Raw genomic sequence first — 15182 nt, 5'->3', positions numbered from 1 at the left:
TACACTGGATATTAGTGTTTAACCTCATTTCAATGCATATCCATTATATTTTAGAAATAAGAATTAATTTTTAGAAGAGCTGATCAGCCATGCTTGGTATAGTTCAAATTTGTGTGTCTTTTTTAATAACTAGATCACCTGGAGACTTTGGAGGCAGCTGTGGGTCTTCCAATTGGTCTAAGGGGTCTCTATACTAATACAGGCAACATCAATACCATGAGTACAGAAATTTCCAGACAGCACCATCTCTACAGGAGTCCTCTGGGTCATGATTAGTGCACGGCACTGAATGATATGGCTAAAGGATTAAGTGAGAGTGTACGTGAGTGCAGCTGTGCTCAGTCATGTCCCTATTGCAACCCCATGGACTGTAGCCCATCAGGCTCCTCTGTCCATGCGATTTCCTGGGCAAGAATTACTAAAGTGGGTTTCCATGTCCTTCTCCAGTGGATCTTCTTGACCCAGGGATCAAACCTGCATCTCCTGCACTGGCAGGTGGATTCTTTACCACCACACCACCTGGGAAGCCTGAGCATGCACAGGACTCAGTATCTGAGTATATTCCAGGAGTCCAAAGCACTGGGTTTTCCACATCCTTAGTAGGTTGTTTCTCTGCCCTGGAAAGCTTCTATAGCAGATTGAAAAGTAGTGAGGATTTGCATGTGGAATTCATAACCAAACATCAAAATGGGGAGAAATGTTCCATTTTTGTCATTTCTATTAGAGGGACAGCTGCAGTGCACCAGCTATCCAGGAAAAGTAAAGCTAAGCCTTGAGCATCAGAATTGATTGGATCAGTCTTGATGAATGTGATTTTGATCTATCAATTATTCAAAAATCCCGAGTATTATCATAAAAGTAGAGGCTGCATTATATTCTCAGACTTATGAGGCTCATCAGGTCTGAGGTGATACTAGAGGTCTTTTGGGAACAGGACCAAAAAATAGAGTCCAGACCTGAGTCAACAAGATGGGCTTGAGGAAAGAGGATAGAATACACACTGAGAAAATTAGGGCACTGAGAGAATCACATGGAAAGATCTGGATAGATGAGACAATGTTTTAGCAGCTGCTGTGAATGCACAACATTTAGGCAAGGGGGATGCATTAGTTATCTATTCACAATAACACTGCACAACAAATTACCCCAAGACTAGCAGCTTAAAACAATAGGCATTCCTTTGGTCACAAGCCTGTGAGTCATTGATGAAGGCTGACAATTTGGGCTTAGCAATTCTGGCCTTAGCTGGGCTCACTCACACATCTGACAGTTGCCACCCAGTCACTGATCTTAAACAGCCTCAGTTAAAACTGAGAAGTTCTGAAATGAGTCTCTTCTCTACCAAGCCAGGCTTTCTCAAGGCAAAGGCAGAGAAGCAAGAGAGAAAACAAAAAAAGGAAAGTGCTTTTACAAGCTTCTACCTGCATCATTTCTGCTTAGTATCCCATTGCCCAAAGCAAGTCCTATGACCAAACTCAGAATCAAGAGATGGTAAAATGAACTCTGCCTTTTAGTAAAAGAAAATACAAAGTCATACACAAAGGGTGTCATGTCGGTTGTCTATCACTCCATTAAAAACGACCCCAAAACTCAGTAACATAAAACAATTACCACTTAATTTACCATTTGGTGTGATTCTTCTGCAGGTCTTTCCTGGACTTAAATTAACAATTTAGCTGAAACTAGATAATCTAAGATGTCTTTACACATATATCTGACAGTTGGTATTGGCTGTTGATTGGACCCTGTGTCATCAATAGGGTAACTTGGGATTCTTCATACTGACTGGTTTGCAGAAGAAACCAAGCCCCACTGGACAGTGCTTTGCGTCATGATTGCTAATGTCCTGTTAACCAAGCAAGTTTCATAGTCAAAGAAAAATCACAGTCAAGTCCAGGATCAGGGCAGGCAGAGATTACGCAAGGACATGAATATTGGGGCCTGTAATTATTGAGGACTGCCAGGTGACGCAGTGGTAAAGAATCTGCCTGCCAATGCAGGAGACACAAGAGATGTGGGCTCGATCCTTAGGTCGAGAAGATCCCTGGAAGAGGAAATGGCAACCTACTCCAGTATTGCTGCCTGAGAAATCCCATGGACAGAGAAGCCTGGTGGGCTACAGTCCATGGGGTCACAAAGAGTCAGACAACTGAACACACACACAAACACACACACACACATTATAACAAGGGAGCAGATGAGAGAGGGGGGGCTGCTCACAAGAACCCTATAAGCGACACCCTATTATTGTCTATATTGTTTAGATGAGGACATAGAAGCTTGGATAATGTGAAAGATTTCCCTAAGGTCATCATGGCCAAGCCTGCCTGAATTAAGAACCTGGCATTTTATTACTACATTATTCATAATTAGCTCATACCCCTTGTGTGGCTCTTAACGAGGCTGGAAATGAAAAAATAAACACTGCCTCTCTCCTCTCCATACGCTGAGCCTTCACTTAAGCCAGGTAAGATACTCTCTCATAACAGCAGCCACTTCAACACAGCCTCTAATGCTGATGTTACTTGTTACAGATAAGACTCTATGAAAATGCTCTCTCTATATGAGAGGGCTCATAAGCAGGATCCCAAACATGGGGAAATATTTTTGTATGTGTACAACCACTACCTACCTGAGAAACTAATGGACCAAAATAGCCTGGTAGAGATTCCACTTCCAAATGATGAATTCTCTAAATTAGGGGTCCCCAACATCCAGGACCTAATACCTGAAGATCTGAGGGGGAGCTGATGTGATAATAATAATAGAAATAAAGTGCACAATAAATGCAATGTGCTTGAATTGTCTTCAAACCATCCCCCACGTGAGCAGGGAAAAATTGTCTTCCACGCAACTGGCCCTTGGTAATAAGAAGGTTAGGGGGTTCTGCCTTAAAGCATTATGAGGAAGACTGTCCTCTTTATAATTTGATTTAATCTGGCAGGGAAAGTAGGAAGGAGGGGAAAACAATAGGAAGAGGAGTGGAGGGTGAAAAAAAAAATAAAAGAAACTGAGATGTTAATATTAATTATGTCTGGACACAGAGTCATGGGATTCTTATTTTCATCTTTTCAAAATTTTCTACAATTAACAAAGTGAGACAGTAAGAATTATGAAAGTGTAAGATCTGATGTATGAGACTCATGAAAGGGATGGAGGAAATACTGTTGAGAATGCACAGCTAGAGAAACAAGGATAATGTTTGGAGGACCCAGGGTCCCCTAAAATGGACTATTTGGATATCATCATGATACATGCTGTGGCCAACTTGACAAAGAATACATTATGAAACAGGGGTCCTCATCATTTCCCATCCAATTCAGTCTTCTTTGCTTTTGTGAACTGTAGGTCAAATTGTGTATGTATGAAGTGTCAGTTTTATATATTCATGAACGTGGACTTAAAGTCAGCAGGATCATGAAACCTCTCTCTTATCAGAAACAGTAAATGTGTCCAAAATCTTCAACAAAGATAAAAATGAATAATAACCACATTAATGCTGGTAGAAGACAAGACTGGAAAGTCAATTTGTATACAGGTCTTTATAAAGACTTTACAAAGGAAAAAAAAATTGGTTTCAGTGCCTTACTATTTTCACTGTAATGCCTCTATCAGGTTTATTTTATGGAACTACATGCTCAAATGGTACATCTATTTGCATTATGTTACTGTCCCAGGCTGTCACTGGAGTAAGAGTATTCAGTTTCACTTCAGTTCAGTCGCTCAGTCATGTCCAGCTCTTTGCGACCCCATAAACAACAGCACACCAGGCTTCCCTGTCCATCACCAACTCCCGGAGTCCGACCAAACCCATGTCCATTGAATCGGTGATGCCATCCAACCATCTCATCCCCTGTCATCCCCTTCTCCTCCTGCCCTCAATCTTTCCCAGCATCAGGGTCTTTTCAAATGAGTCAGGTCTCCACATCACGTGGCCAAAGTATTGGAGTTTCAGCTTCAACATCAGACCTTCCAATGAACACTCAGGACTGATCTCCTTTACGATGGACTGGTTGGATCTCCTTGCAGTCCAACAAGGAGGGACTCTCAAGACTCTTCTCCAACGCCACAGTTCAAAAGCATCAATTCTTCAGCATACTCAGCTTTCTTTATAGTTCAACTCTCACATCCATACATGACTACTGGAAACAACTTAGCTTTGACTAGACAGACCTTTGTTAGCAAAGTAATGTCTCTGCTTTTTAATGTGCTGTCTAGGTTGGTCCTAACTTTCCTTCCAAGGAGTAAGTGTCTTTTAATTTCATGGCTGCAGTCACCATCTGCCATGATTTTGGAGCCCCCCAAAATAATGTCAGCCATTGTTTCCACTGTTTCTCCACCTATTTTCCATGAAGTGATGGGACCAGATGCCATGATCTTAGTGTTTTGAATGCTGAGCTTTAAGTTAACGTTTTCACTCTCCTCTTTCACTTTCATCAGGAAGCTCTTTAGTACTTCTTTGCTTTCTGCCAGAAGGGTGGTGTCATCTGCATATCTGAGGTTATTGATATTTCTCCTGGCAATCTTGATTCCAGCTTGTGTTTCCCTGAGCCCAGTGTTTCTCATTATGTACTCTGCATATAAGTTAAATAAGCAGGGTGACAATATACAGCCTTGACAAACTCCTTTCCCTATTTTGAACCAGTCTATTGTTCCATGTCCAGTTCTAACTGTTGCTTCCTGACCTGTATACAGATCTCTGAGGAGGCAGGTCAGGTGGTCTGGTATTCCCATCTCTTTCAGAATTTTCCACAGTATATGGCATAGTCAATAATGCAGAAATAGATGTTTTTCTGGAACTCTCTTGCTTTTTCCATGATCCAGCAGATGTTGCAATTTGATCTCTGGTTCCTCTGCCTTTTCTAAAACCAGCTTGAACATCTGGAAGTTCACGGTTCACATATTGCTGAATCCTGGCTTGGAGAATTTTGAGCATTACTTTACTAGCATGTGAGATGATTGCAATTGTGCGGTAGTTTGAGCATTCTTTGGCATTACCTTCCTTTGGGATTGGAATGAAAACTGACCTTTTCCAGTCCTGTGGCCACTGCTGAGTTTTCCAAATTTGCTGGCATATTGAGTACAGCACTTTCACAGCATCATCTTTCAAGATTTGAAATAGCTCCACTGGAATTCCATCACCTCCACTAGCTTTGTTCATAGTGATGCTTCCTAAGGTACACTTGACTTCACATTTCAGGATGTCCGGCTCTAGAAAGATGAATGTAAGTGATCACGCCTTCATGATTATCTGGGTCGTGAAGATCTTTTTTGTACAGTTCTTCTGTGTATTCTTGCCACCTCTTAATATCTTCTTCTTCTGTTAGGTCCATACCATTGCTGTCCTTTATTGAGCCCATTTTTGCATATGTTCCCTTGGTATCTCTAATTTTCTTGAAGAGATCTCTGGTCTTTCCCATTCTGTTGTTTTCCTCTATTTCTTTGCATTGATCACTGAGGAAGGCTTTCTTATCTCTCCTTGCTATTCTTTGGAACTCTGCATTCAAATGGGTATATCTTTCCTTTTCTCCTTTGCTTTTCACTTCTCTTCTTTTCACAGCTATTTGTAAGGCCTCCTCAGACAGCCATTTTGCTTTTTTGCATTTCTTTTTCTTGGGGATGGTCTTGCTCCCTGTCTCCTGTACAATGTCACAAACCTCCGTCCATAGTTCATCAGGAACTCTGCCTATCAGATCTAGTACCTTAATCTATTTCTCACTTCCACTGTATAGTCATAAAAGATTCGATTTAGGTCAAACCTAAATGATCTAGTGGTTTTCCCCACTTTCTTCAATTTAAGTCTGTTACATGAACTATTTAATTGCCTTATCATGGGATCTGGTAGTCATAACCACAGGAAGATACTATTGGTAAAGAAATGGAGGAAAAAGATCACTTTGCTTTATTTTGATGTCATCTACCATTTATCCTTTCACAATGCACCATGGAATACAATTTTTCATGTAATTTGGAAAAAAAGAATATTGGAAACAAGTTCCAGCCTGTCAAATAAAATTCTATATAACAAGCTTGTCTGGCACTATTCTATTAAAATGCTCTACACTTTGAGATGTCCTCATTTCTGAAGGGCAAATGAACCCAGCAGGTGACTGAGTGATTATGACTTCTGATTCAGTACTCATTAAAAAAAAAAATGCACTATTTAATGTGTGCTGATTGCCATCACTAACATTCCCTTGTTTTCAGTACACCCTTCCTCTTATCCACTAACTGAATCCTGCTCTGCATCCAGAAAGCCCACTTAGAGAAAACCTGCCGCTAAGTTTCAATTCCCTAGACAGTGAGAAGACTTACTACAGAATTAACTTTCAAAGACATCTTTAGAGTCCTCTATTTTTCTATTCCAGATGTAAATTTTTGAGAAATGACTCTTAATAATAGAGTGAAATGAAAGGGAGCTACTGCCAACCAGAGACTCTGTTTCATCTAAAATATGCCTCATGTGGGTGTTCTGAGAAAATGCTACAGCAGTAGATGCAATCACTCTCTTATTCTGAAAAGTTATAAAAACAAAGCCAAACAAAAGAACAGCAAAACAGATCACAAATAAATCAACCCTTCCAGCACAGTCTCTCTAATGGTATTTCTGGGATAGTCCTGAAATTCTGAACATCCTGTCTTTTGATTATAAAAGGAATCCTCAATTTTATTAGATTATAATCTAAATGCAAAGGATAAAAGCAGTAGTGTGTTACACTATTGTTGTTGCTATTGTTGTGCTCAGTCATGTCTGACTTTTTGCAACTCCATGGACTGTAGCCACCAGGCTCCTCTGTCCATGGGTTTTTCCAGGCAAAAATACTGGAGTGGGTTGCCATTTCCTTCTCCAGGGGAATCTTCTCCACCCAGGGAATAAACCCAAGTCCCCAGCATCTCCTACACTGACAAGTAGATTCTTTACCACTGCACAACCTGAGAAGCCTGTGTTACACTATAAAATCTTCTAAAGTGATCAAATACCAGGCACACACTCTGCCTTTTATCTGGCTAAAGTGTAGTAGTACTTGGCAACAAAAAGACAGAGGTGTGTATCCAAAATTTTAATTTATTAGAGGATGTGTGTGTTATCCCATCTCTAAAGAGATATTTTTACAGTCACTAGAAATTCAGGACCCTCCAATAATGCTGCAAGGTTGTCTCTTCACTCCTAGAATCCTCAAGTGCTTCATCATTTGTCATTTTGAAGATGATCATTAATCAGAACACTTTGCACTTGAGCCGACTTGTAACCTATGGACTCTTTACAAACATAACAAGTCACATCAATAAAATGCAGCTGTTACAGAGTGGAACGAGGCTGTTCATCATATGAGCAGCAATCTAAAACAGGAAGATAAAGATGACTACTGACAGTGCTGGCATCATTTTCCTCTTCCCAAACTCAATTTGATATCTCACATAAAAGTATCAGGTATAGAGGGAAAAACATTCAAGGGACACTATTGAGAAGCACAAGGTGTCAAAAATTGAATAGGTATACAGAAGTTAGCATGAGGATTATACAGAAGGGCTAAGTTTGTATCTATACTGAATGGTGTAGTGCAGTGCACGTGTGCTCTCATATCCGACCCTTTGCAACCCTACGGACTGTAGCCCGCCAGGCTCCCCAGTCCATGGGACTCTCCAGGCAAGAACACTGGAGTGGGCTGCCATTTCCCACTCGAGGGGACTTTCCTGACTCCGGGATCAAACCTGTGTCTCTGGCATCAGCTACAGTGGCCAGCAGATTCTTTTACCACTGGCACCACCTGGGAAGCCCTTTGAAGTGAAGTGAAGTGAAGTGAAGTCGCTCAGTCGTGTCTGACTCTTTGAGACCCCATGGACTGTAGCCTACCAGGCTCTTCTGTCCATGGGATTTTCCAGGCAAGGATACTGGAGTGGGGTGCCATTTCCTTCTCCAGGAGACCTTCCTGACCCAGGGATTAAACCCGGGTCTCCTTCACTGTAGGCAAACACTTTACCATGTGAGCTACCAGGGAAGTCACCTACAGAACAAATAGTCCTAACTGGTGAGTTTTTTTTTTTTTTTGGTTGCTAATTACAAAAAACAACTATTTTAAGTGATACTAGTTAGATCCCATGGGAAAAATGCTCATCTCATTTCATATCAACCTAGAAGCTGAATTTAGTACTTGGAAAAACCCTGGACATCAAGATATATCCAGCTCAGACTTCCCCAGTGGTCCTGTGGTTAAGAATCTACTGGCCAGTGCAGGGGACATGGGCTTGATCCCTGGTCCAGGAAGATCCCACATGCTGCAGGGCAATGAATCCCATGTACCACAGCTACATAGCCTGTGCTCTAGGGCCTGTGAGCCACAACTGAGTCCACACAATATAACTACTGAAGCCCATACGCCCAGACCCCATGCTCTTCAACAAGAGAAGCCACTGCAATGAGAAACCCACACACCATAACTAGAAAGTAGTTCCCACTCGCTGCTACTAGAGAAAGCTCGCACACAGCAGTGAAGACCTAGTACAGCCAAAAAAAAAAAAAAATCAGAAATAAATAATTTAAAAAATATATATATATATCCAGCTCATCAACATACTAGCTACACACACAAAAAGATGTGTTGTTAAAAGTTCTGTGGGGAGATGGAAAAGAGGGCTTCTACTCCATACTACATGGTCAAACTTCCATCATCTCCCCAAAGGTTCTCTCCCAGGGCCAAAGTCTCTCTCTTCTGAACTAAAAGTTCTGCTGTCCCAGCATTTCCAACACAGCTCTAGGACTGAAACTTAAGTCCCTTTTCTTATTCAGAACAATTGAGATCTCTAACTCCCCAGCCTGTTGTATTTCACCAATGCAGTGAAGTACCCACTTCCTTGGAAGGCAGGGAAAACTCTAAATAATAAATATTTTCTCTTTTCACAGCATTATGAATATACAGTTCTCTCAAGGGGGCTTCCCAGATGGCGCTGCTGCTGCTGCTAAGTCACTTCAGTCGTGTCCGACTCTGTGCGACCCCATAGATGGCAGCCCACCAGGCTCCCCCGTCCCTGGGATTCTCCAGGCAAGAACACTGGAGTGGGTTGCCATTTCCTTCCCCAATGCATGAAAGTGAAAAGTGAAAGTGAAGTCGCTCAATCGTGTCCATCTCTCAGCGACCCCATGGACTACAGGCCACCAGGCTCCTCTCTCCCTGGAATTCTCCAGGCAAAAACACTGGAGTGGGTTGCCATTTCCTTCTCCAATGTATGAAAGTGGAAAGTGAAAAGTGAAAGTGAAGTTGCTCAGTTGTGTCCGTATCTCAGCAACCCCATGGACTGCAGCCCACCAGGCTCCTCTGTTCATGGGATTCTCCAGGCAAGAGTACTGGAGTGGGGTGCCATTGTCCTCTCACCAGATGGCACTAGTGGTAAAGAATCCACCTGCCCAATGCACAAGATGCAAGAGATGCAGGTTCGATCCCTGGGTCGGGAAGATCACCTGGAGGAGGACATGTCAACCCACTCCAGTATTCTTCCCTGGAGAATCTCATGGACAGAGGAGCCTGGTAGGCTACAGTCCATGGGGCCATAAGGAGTCAGACACAACTGAGCAAATGAACACACACACACATACAACCACACCAAGAGCAGGAATGCTAAATCAGTCTTGAAAAGGGATTGGATCCAAAAGTATGAAAACCATGATCAACATTAGGAAACTCCAGTTTTGTCTTAGCTTCTCTCTGTTCATGTGCTTCATCCTTCTCTCTAGTTTTCCCTCCCTCTCTTCCTAATCTTTCTTTTCACAAAAAGTGAAGACTTTCAGGGAAAGGGTCTTTTGCTACACAGAACAGTGGCTCTCAAGTCTAGCTATCAGTACAGTTTACTAATGTAAACAGTACAGCTCACTCACAAAGATTGTGATTTTAAAGTCTCATAGAGTTTGACTGTTTACATTTTCAAAGCCCCCTAAGTAGCTTAAAGACTAAACTTCTGAAGCTAAGAGCATCTCCCACCCCCAAATACAGCAACATAATTTAAGATAGACATGTATTTCTTTCTTAACAGTCCTGACAATGAGTAGCCCAGATAGGCAGAGTAGCTGGGCTCCATCTAATCACTAAAGACCCCAGTTTTCTTCCTTCTTGCTCATCCACATAACCAGCTTACAAACAAGAAGTGATTTTTTTTTAATCAAAGTAGATTTGATGTACAATATTATGTAAGTTCCAGTTGCACAACACAGTGATTCACAATTTTTAAAGGATACATTCCATTTCTAGTTATAAAATATTAACTGTATTAAACAAGATACTTTTTGCACACTTAATGGTGGAAATCTTGCCTTGACTCTTAGGTCAAAGTGAGGTCACTGTCATATTCACTTTTCAGCTTTGGGAAGGTAAAGAGTAGACATTCAAGCCAAATGATTTCTTTATCAGCAGCAGGGTAGAAGTTGCGCATAACACTAAGTCTCTCAACTGCTCAGTGAGAACTGAGTCATTTGATTGGGAAACACGGTCTGTAGCTGGACAGTCATGGGTCTAGGATGATGTGGAAATCCAAGCACTTAATCATACTCCTCAACTGCCTCTTTTAAATACACAGTCAGGTTTGGGAACAGCTATGTAGAGGTTCATATATTGCCACTTCATGGCAAATAGGTGGGGAAACAATGGCTGACTTTATTTTGGGGGGCTCCAAAATCACTGCACATGGTGATTTCAATCATGAAATTAAAAGACACTTACTCCTTGGAAGGAAAGTTATGACCAACCTAGATAGCATATTCAAAAGCAGAGACATTACTTTGCTAACAAAGGTCTGTCTAGTCAAGGCTATGTTTTTCCAGTAGTCATGTATGGATGTGAGAGTTGGACTGTGAAGAAAGCTGAGTGCCAAAGAATTGATGCTTTTTTTTTTAAAACAATGTTATTCATACACGTTTTTATTCATATGCTATTAATGAGATCATTGCCAAATATACAATATTTTCCTTAACTTTTAAAAAATTAAGCCAATAGATGTCATGCAGCAATCAAAAACCTTACTGTAAATTACACAGGTTTGTAGTCCAATTTAGACTCTACCTTCTTAGAATCAGCCACTTTTCTGACTGCTTTCATGAAGTCTTCCTGTACTACAAAATCATGATCGGCACGAGTTGCAAACATACCTGCTTCAGTACAAACATTTCTTAGGTCTGCTCCATTAACGCCATGTGAAAGCTTCACAGTTGCTTCATAGTCTATCTCGCCATGCTCTGTAATGGGGCCTACATGGATTTTCAATATATCTAACCTTGCTTGTTCGTTTGGTAAATCAATATGTATTTTTCTATCTAATCTGCCTGGACGAAGCAAAGCAGGATCCAGTGTATCTGGTCTGTTGGTAGCCATGATCATTTTAACTCTATGGAGAGTACCAAATCCATCCATTTGATTCAGTAGCTTCATTAAAGATCTCTGAATCTTTCTTATCAGCTGAAGTACCCTCAGAAAACCGACGACCAACAATAGCATCTATTTCATCCATAAAAATGATGCATGGCTGATGGTCCCTGGCATAATTAAACATTTCTTTGATCAAACGAGCACTTTTACCAATGTACTGTTCTACTATAGAATTAGATACAACCTTTAAGAAATTGCAATCCGGCTGGCTAGCCACAGCTCGTGCCAAGAGTGTTTTTCTTGTACCTGGGGGTCCATATAACAAACAGCCTTTTGGAGGTATTATTCCTACATGCTGGAATGATTCTGGGTTTGTAAGAGGTAATTCTATTACCTCTCTTAATTCCCAAATGTGTTCTGATAACCCTCCAATCTCAGAATAAGAAACATTCCCAGGGTCCTCATGAGACATATTGTAAACCAATGGATCCACTTCTCTTGGTAAGTATCTCATGATAGTTAGTGTAGTCATGTCTAAAGCAACTCTTGTTCCTGGCTTCAGCTTACATTTGTCAAGCTGTCAACGACAACCCACAACATATCTCGGTCTATTTGTAGATTTAACAATGAATTTTTCTTCAGTTAACTGCTTAAGTACTTCACCGACAATCTGCCCAACACTTTGTACAGCCTTCAGATCACTTTCAGATTTTTCATACTGCTTGGTAAGTTCTTTTAATTGTTCCCTTAACTCCTTGAGGCGGCCGTCAATCTGTTTGTGCTCCAGCAGTTTCTTGCGGTAGTCCTGAAGCGCCTTATCTCTAGGGTCCGCCATGATGAGAAGCCCGAATTGAAGTTTTTGAACTGTGGTGTTGGAGAAGACTCTTGAGAGTCCCTTGGACTGCAAGGAGATCCCACCAGTCCATCATAAAGGAGGTCAGTCCTGAGTGTTCACTGGAAGGACTGATGTTGAAGCTGAAACTACAATACTTTGGCCACCGCATGCAAAGATCTGACTCATTTGAAAAGATGCTGAGAAAGATTAAGGGCGGGAGGAGAAGGGGAGAAGAGGATGGAAATGGCAAGCCACTCCAGTACACTTGCCTGGAAAAGTCCCATGGACGGAGGAGCCTGCTAGGCTACAGTCCATGGGGTCGGATGGTGTGTAGACCTTAAATATCAACAACAGTCATTATTTCCTTTTGTATACAGAAGATGATTTGTATACAAATTTGCCACAGTGAGCCTCTGGTTTGAGTTCCTTTCTGGCAATAGTGATGGATTTGAGCTTACTCATTCATAATCTCTGGTTCTGTCTTCAGTGATCAATAGAACCCACTTATGAGATGACAGTTCAGAACTAACGTGTGGCCAAGGAACTGAACAAAGCCAAACTGGCCCATATGGGAACTGAGTTAATGATCTGGAACTGATAAGCACTATACTCAGATAAGCTGAAATAATTTAATATTGATTGTCATGAAGACACAGACCAAAAATTATAAGACTCAGGGAAAAGCAATGTCTCTTTGCCCCTCTCGTAAGTTCCCTCACTCAGTTCTGTTCAGTTCAGTTAAGTCACTCAGTGGCGTCCAACTTTTTTCGACCCCATGAATCACAGCACGCCAGGCCTCCCTGTCCATCACCAACTCCCGGAGTTTACTCAGACTTATGTCCATCGAGTCAGTGATGTCATGCAGCCATCTCATCCTCTGTCGTCCCCTTCTCCTCCTGCCCCCAATCCCTCCCAGCATCAGAGTCTTTTCCAATGAGTCAACCCTTTGCATGAGGTGGCCAAAGTACTGGAGTTTCAGCTTCAGCATCATTCCTTCCAAAGAAATCCCAGGGTGGATCTCCTTGCAGTCCAAGGGACTCTCAAGACTCTTCTCCAGCATGACAGTTCAAAAGCATCAATTCTTCAGAGCTCAGCTTTCTTCACAGTCCAACTCTCACATCCATACATGACTACTGGAAAATCCATAGCCTTGACTAGATGGACCTTTGTTGGCAAAGTAATGTCTCTGCTTTTCAATATGCTATCTAGGTTGGTCATAACTTTTCTTCCAAAAAGTAAGCATCTTTTAATTTCATGCCTGCAATCACCATCTGAAGTGATTTTGGAGCCCCCAAAAATAAAGTCTGACACTGTTTCCACTGTTTCCTCATCTATTTCCCATGAAGTGATGGAACCAGATGCCATGATCTTTGTTTTCTGAATGTTGAGCTTTAAGCTAACTTTTTCACTCTCCTCTTTCACTTTCGTCAAGAGGCTTTTTAGCTCCTCTTCACTTTCTGCCAGAAGGGTGGTGTCATCTGCCTATCTGAGGTTATTGATATTTCTCCTGGCAATCTTGATTCCAGCTTGTGCTTCTTCCAGCCCAGTGTTTCTCATGATGTGCTCTGCATATAAGTTAAATAAGCAGGGTGACAATATACAGCCTTGACATACTCCTTTTCCTATTTGGAAAACAGTATGTTGTTCCATGTCCAGATCTAACTGTTGCTTCCTGACCTACATATAGGTTTCTCAAGGCAGGTCAGGTGGTCTGGTATTCCCATCACTTTCAAAATTTTCCACAGAATATTGAGATCCACACAGTCAAAGGCTTTGGCATAGTCAATAAAGCAGAAGTAGATGTTTTTCTGGAACTCTCTTGTTTCCATGATCCAGAAGATGTTGGCAATTTGATCTCTGACTCCTCTGCCTTTTTTAAAACCAGCCTGAACATCTGGAAGTTCATGGTTCACATATTGCTGAAGCCTGGCTTGGAGAATTTTGAGCATTACTTTACTAGCATGTGAGATGAGTGCAATTGTGCGGTAGTTTGAGCATTCTTTGGCATTGCCTTTCTTTGGGATTGGAATGAAAACTGACCTTTTCCAGTCCTGTGGCCACTGCTGAGTTTTCCAAACTTGCTGGCATATTGAGTGCAGCACTTTCACAGCATCATCTTTCAGGATTTGAAATAGCTCCACTGGAATTCCATCACCTCCACTAGCTTTGTTCATACTGATGCTTTCTAAAGCCCACTTGACTTCACATTCCACGATGTCTCCCTCTAGGTGAGTGATCACACCATCATGATTATCTTGGTTGGTCATGAAGATCTTTTTTGTACAGTTCTTCTGTGTATTTTTGCCACCTCTTCTTAATATCTACTGCTTCTGTTATGCCCATAGCATTTCTGTCCTATATTAAGCCCATTTTTGCATGAAATGTTCCCTTGATATCTCTAATTTTTTTGAAGAGATCTCTAGTCTTTCCTATTCTGTTTTTTTCCCCTCTATTTCTTTGCATTGATCACTGAGGAGGCTTTCTTATCTCTTCTTGCTATTCTTTGGAACTCTGCATTCAGATGCTTATATCTTTCCTTTTCTCCTTTGCTTTTTGCTTCTCTTCTTTTCACAGCTCTTTGTAATGCCTCCTCAGACAGAAATTTTGCTTTTTTCCATTTCTTTTACATGGGGATGGTCTTGATCCCTGTCTCCTGTACAATGTCACAAACTTCCGTCCATAATTCATCAGGCACTCTATCTATCAGATCTAAGCCCTTAAATCTATTTCTCACTTGCACTGTATAATCATAAGGGATTTGATTTAGGTCATACCTGAATGGTCTAGTGGTTTTCCCTACTTTCTTCAATTTCTGTCTGTATTTGGCAATAAGGAATTCATGATCTGAGCCACAGTCAGCTCCTGGTCTTGTTTTTGCTGACTGTATAGAGCTTCTCCATCTTTGGCTGAAAAGAATATAATCAATCTGATTTCGGTGTTGACCATCTGGTGATGTCCATGTGTAGTCTTCTCTTGTGTTGTCGGAAAAGGGTGTT

General features: G+C 41.4%; 1 pseudogene; it reads right to left on the bottom strand.

Annotated features, from left to right (window-relative positions):
- Positions 1 to 11015: 11015 nt before the first annotated feature.
- Positions 11016 to 12189, bottom strand: LOC138079000 (26S proteasome regulatory subunit 10B pseudogene; annotated as a pseudogene).
- Positions 12190 to 15182: the final 2993 nt, after the last annotated feature.

The sequence above is a fragment of the Capricornis sumatraensis genome, chromosome 4 (genome assembly GCF_032405125.1).
Source record: "Capricornis sumatraensis isolate serow.1 chromosome 4, serow.2, whole genome shotgun sequence".
In the NCBI taxonomy this organism is placed as follows: domain Eukaryota; kingdom Metazoa; phylum Chordata; class Mammalia; order Artiodactyla; family Bovidae; genus Capricornis; species Capricornis sumatraensis.
The sequence above is the reverse complement of the archived record's forward strand: the minus strand, read 5'-3'. Positions and strand labels throughout refer to the sequence as shown.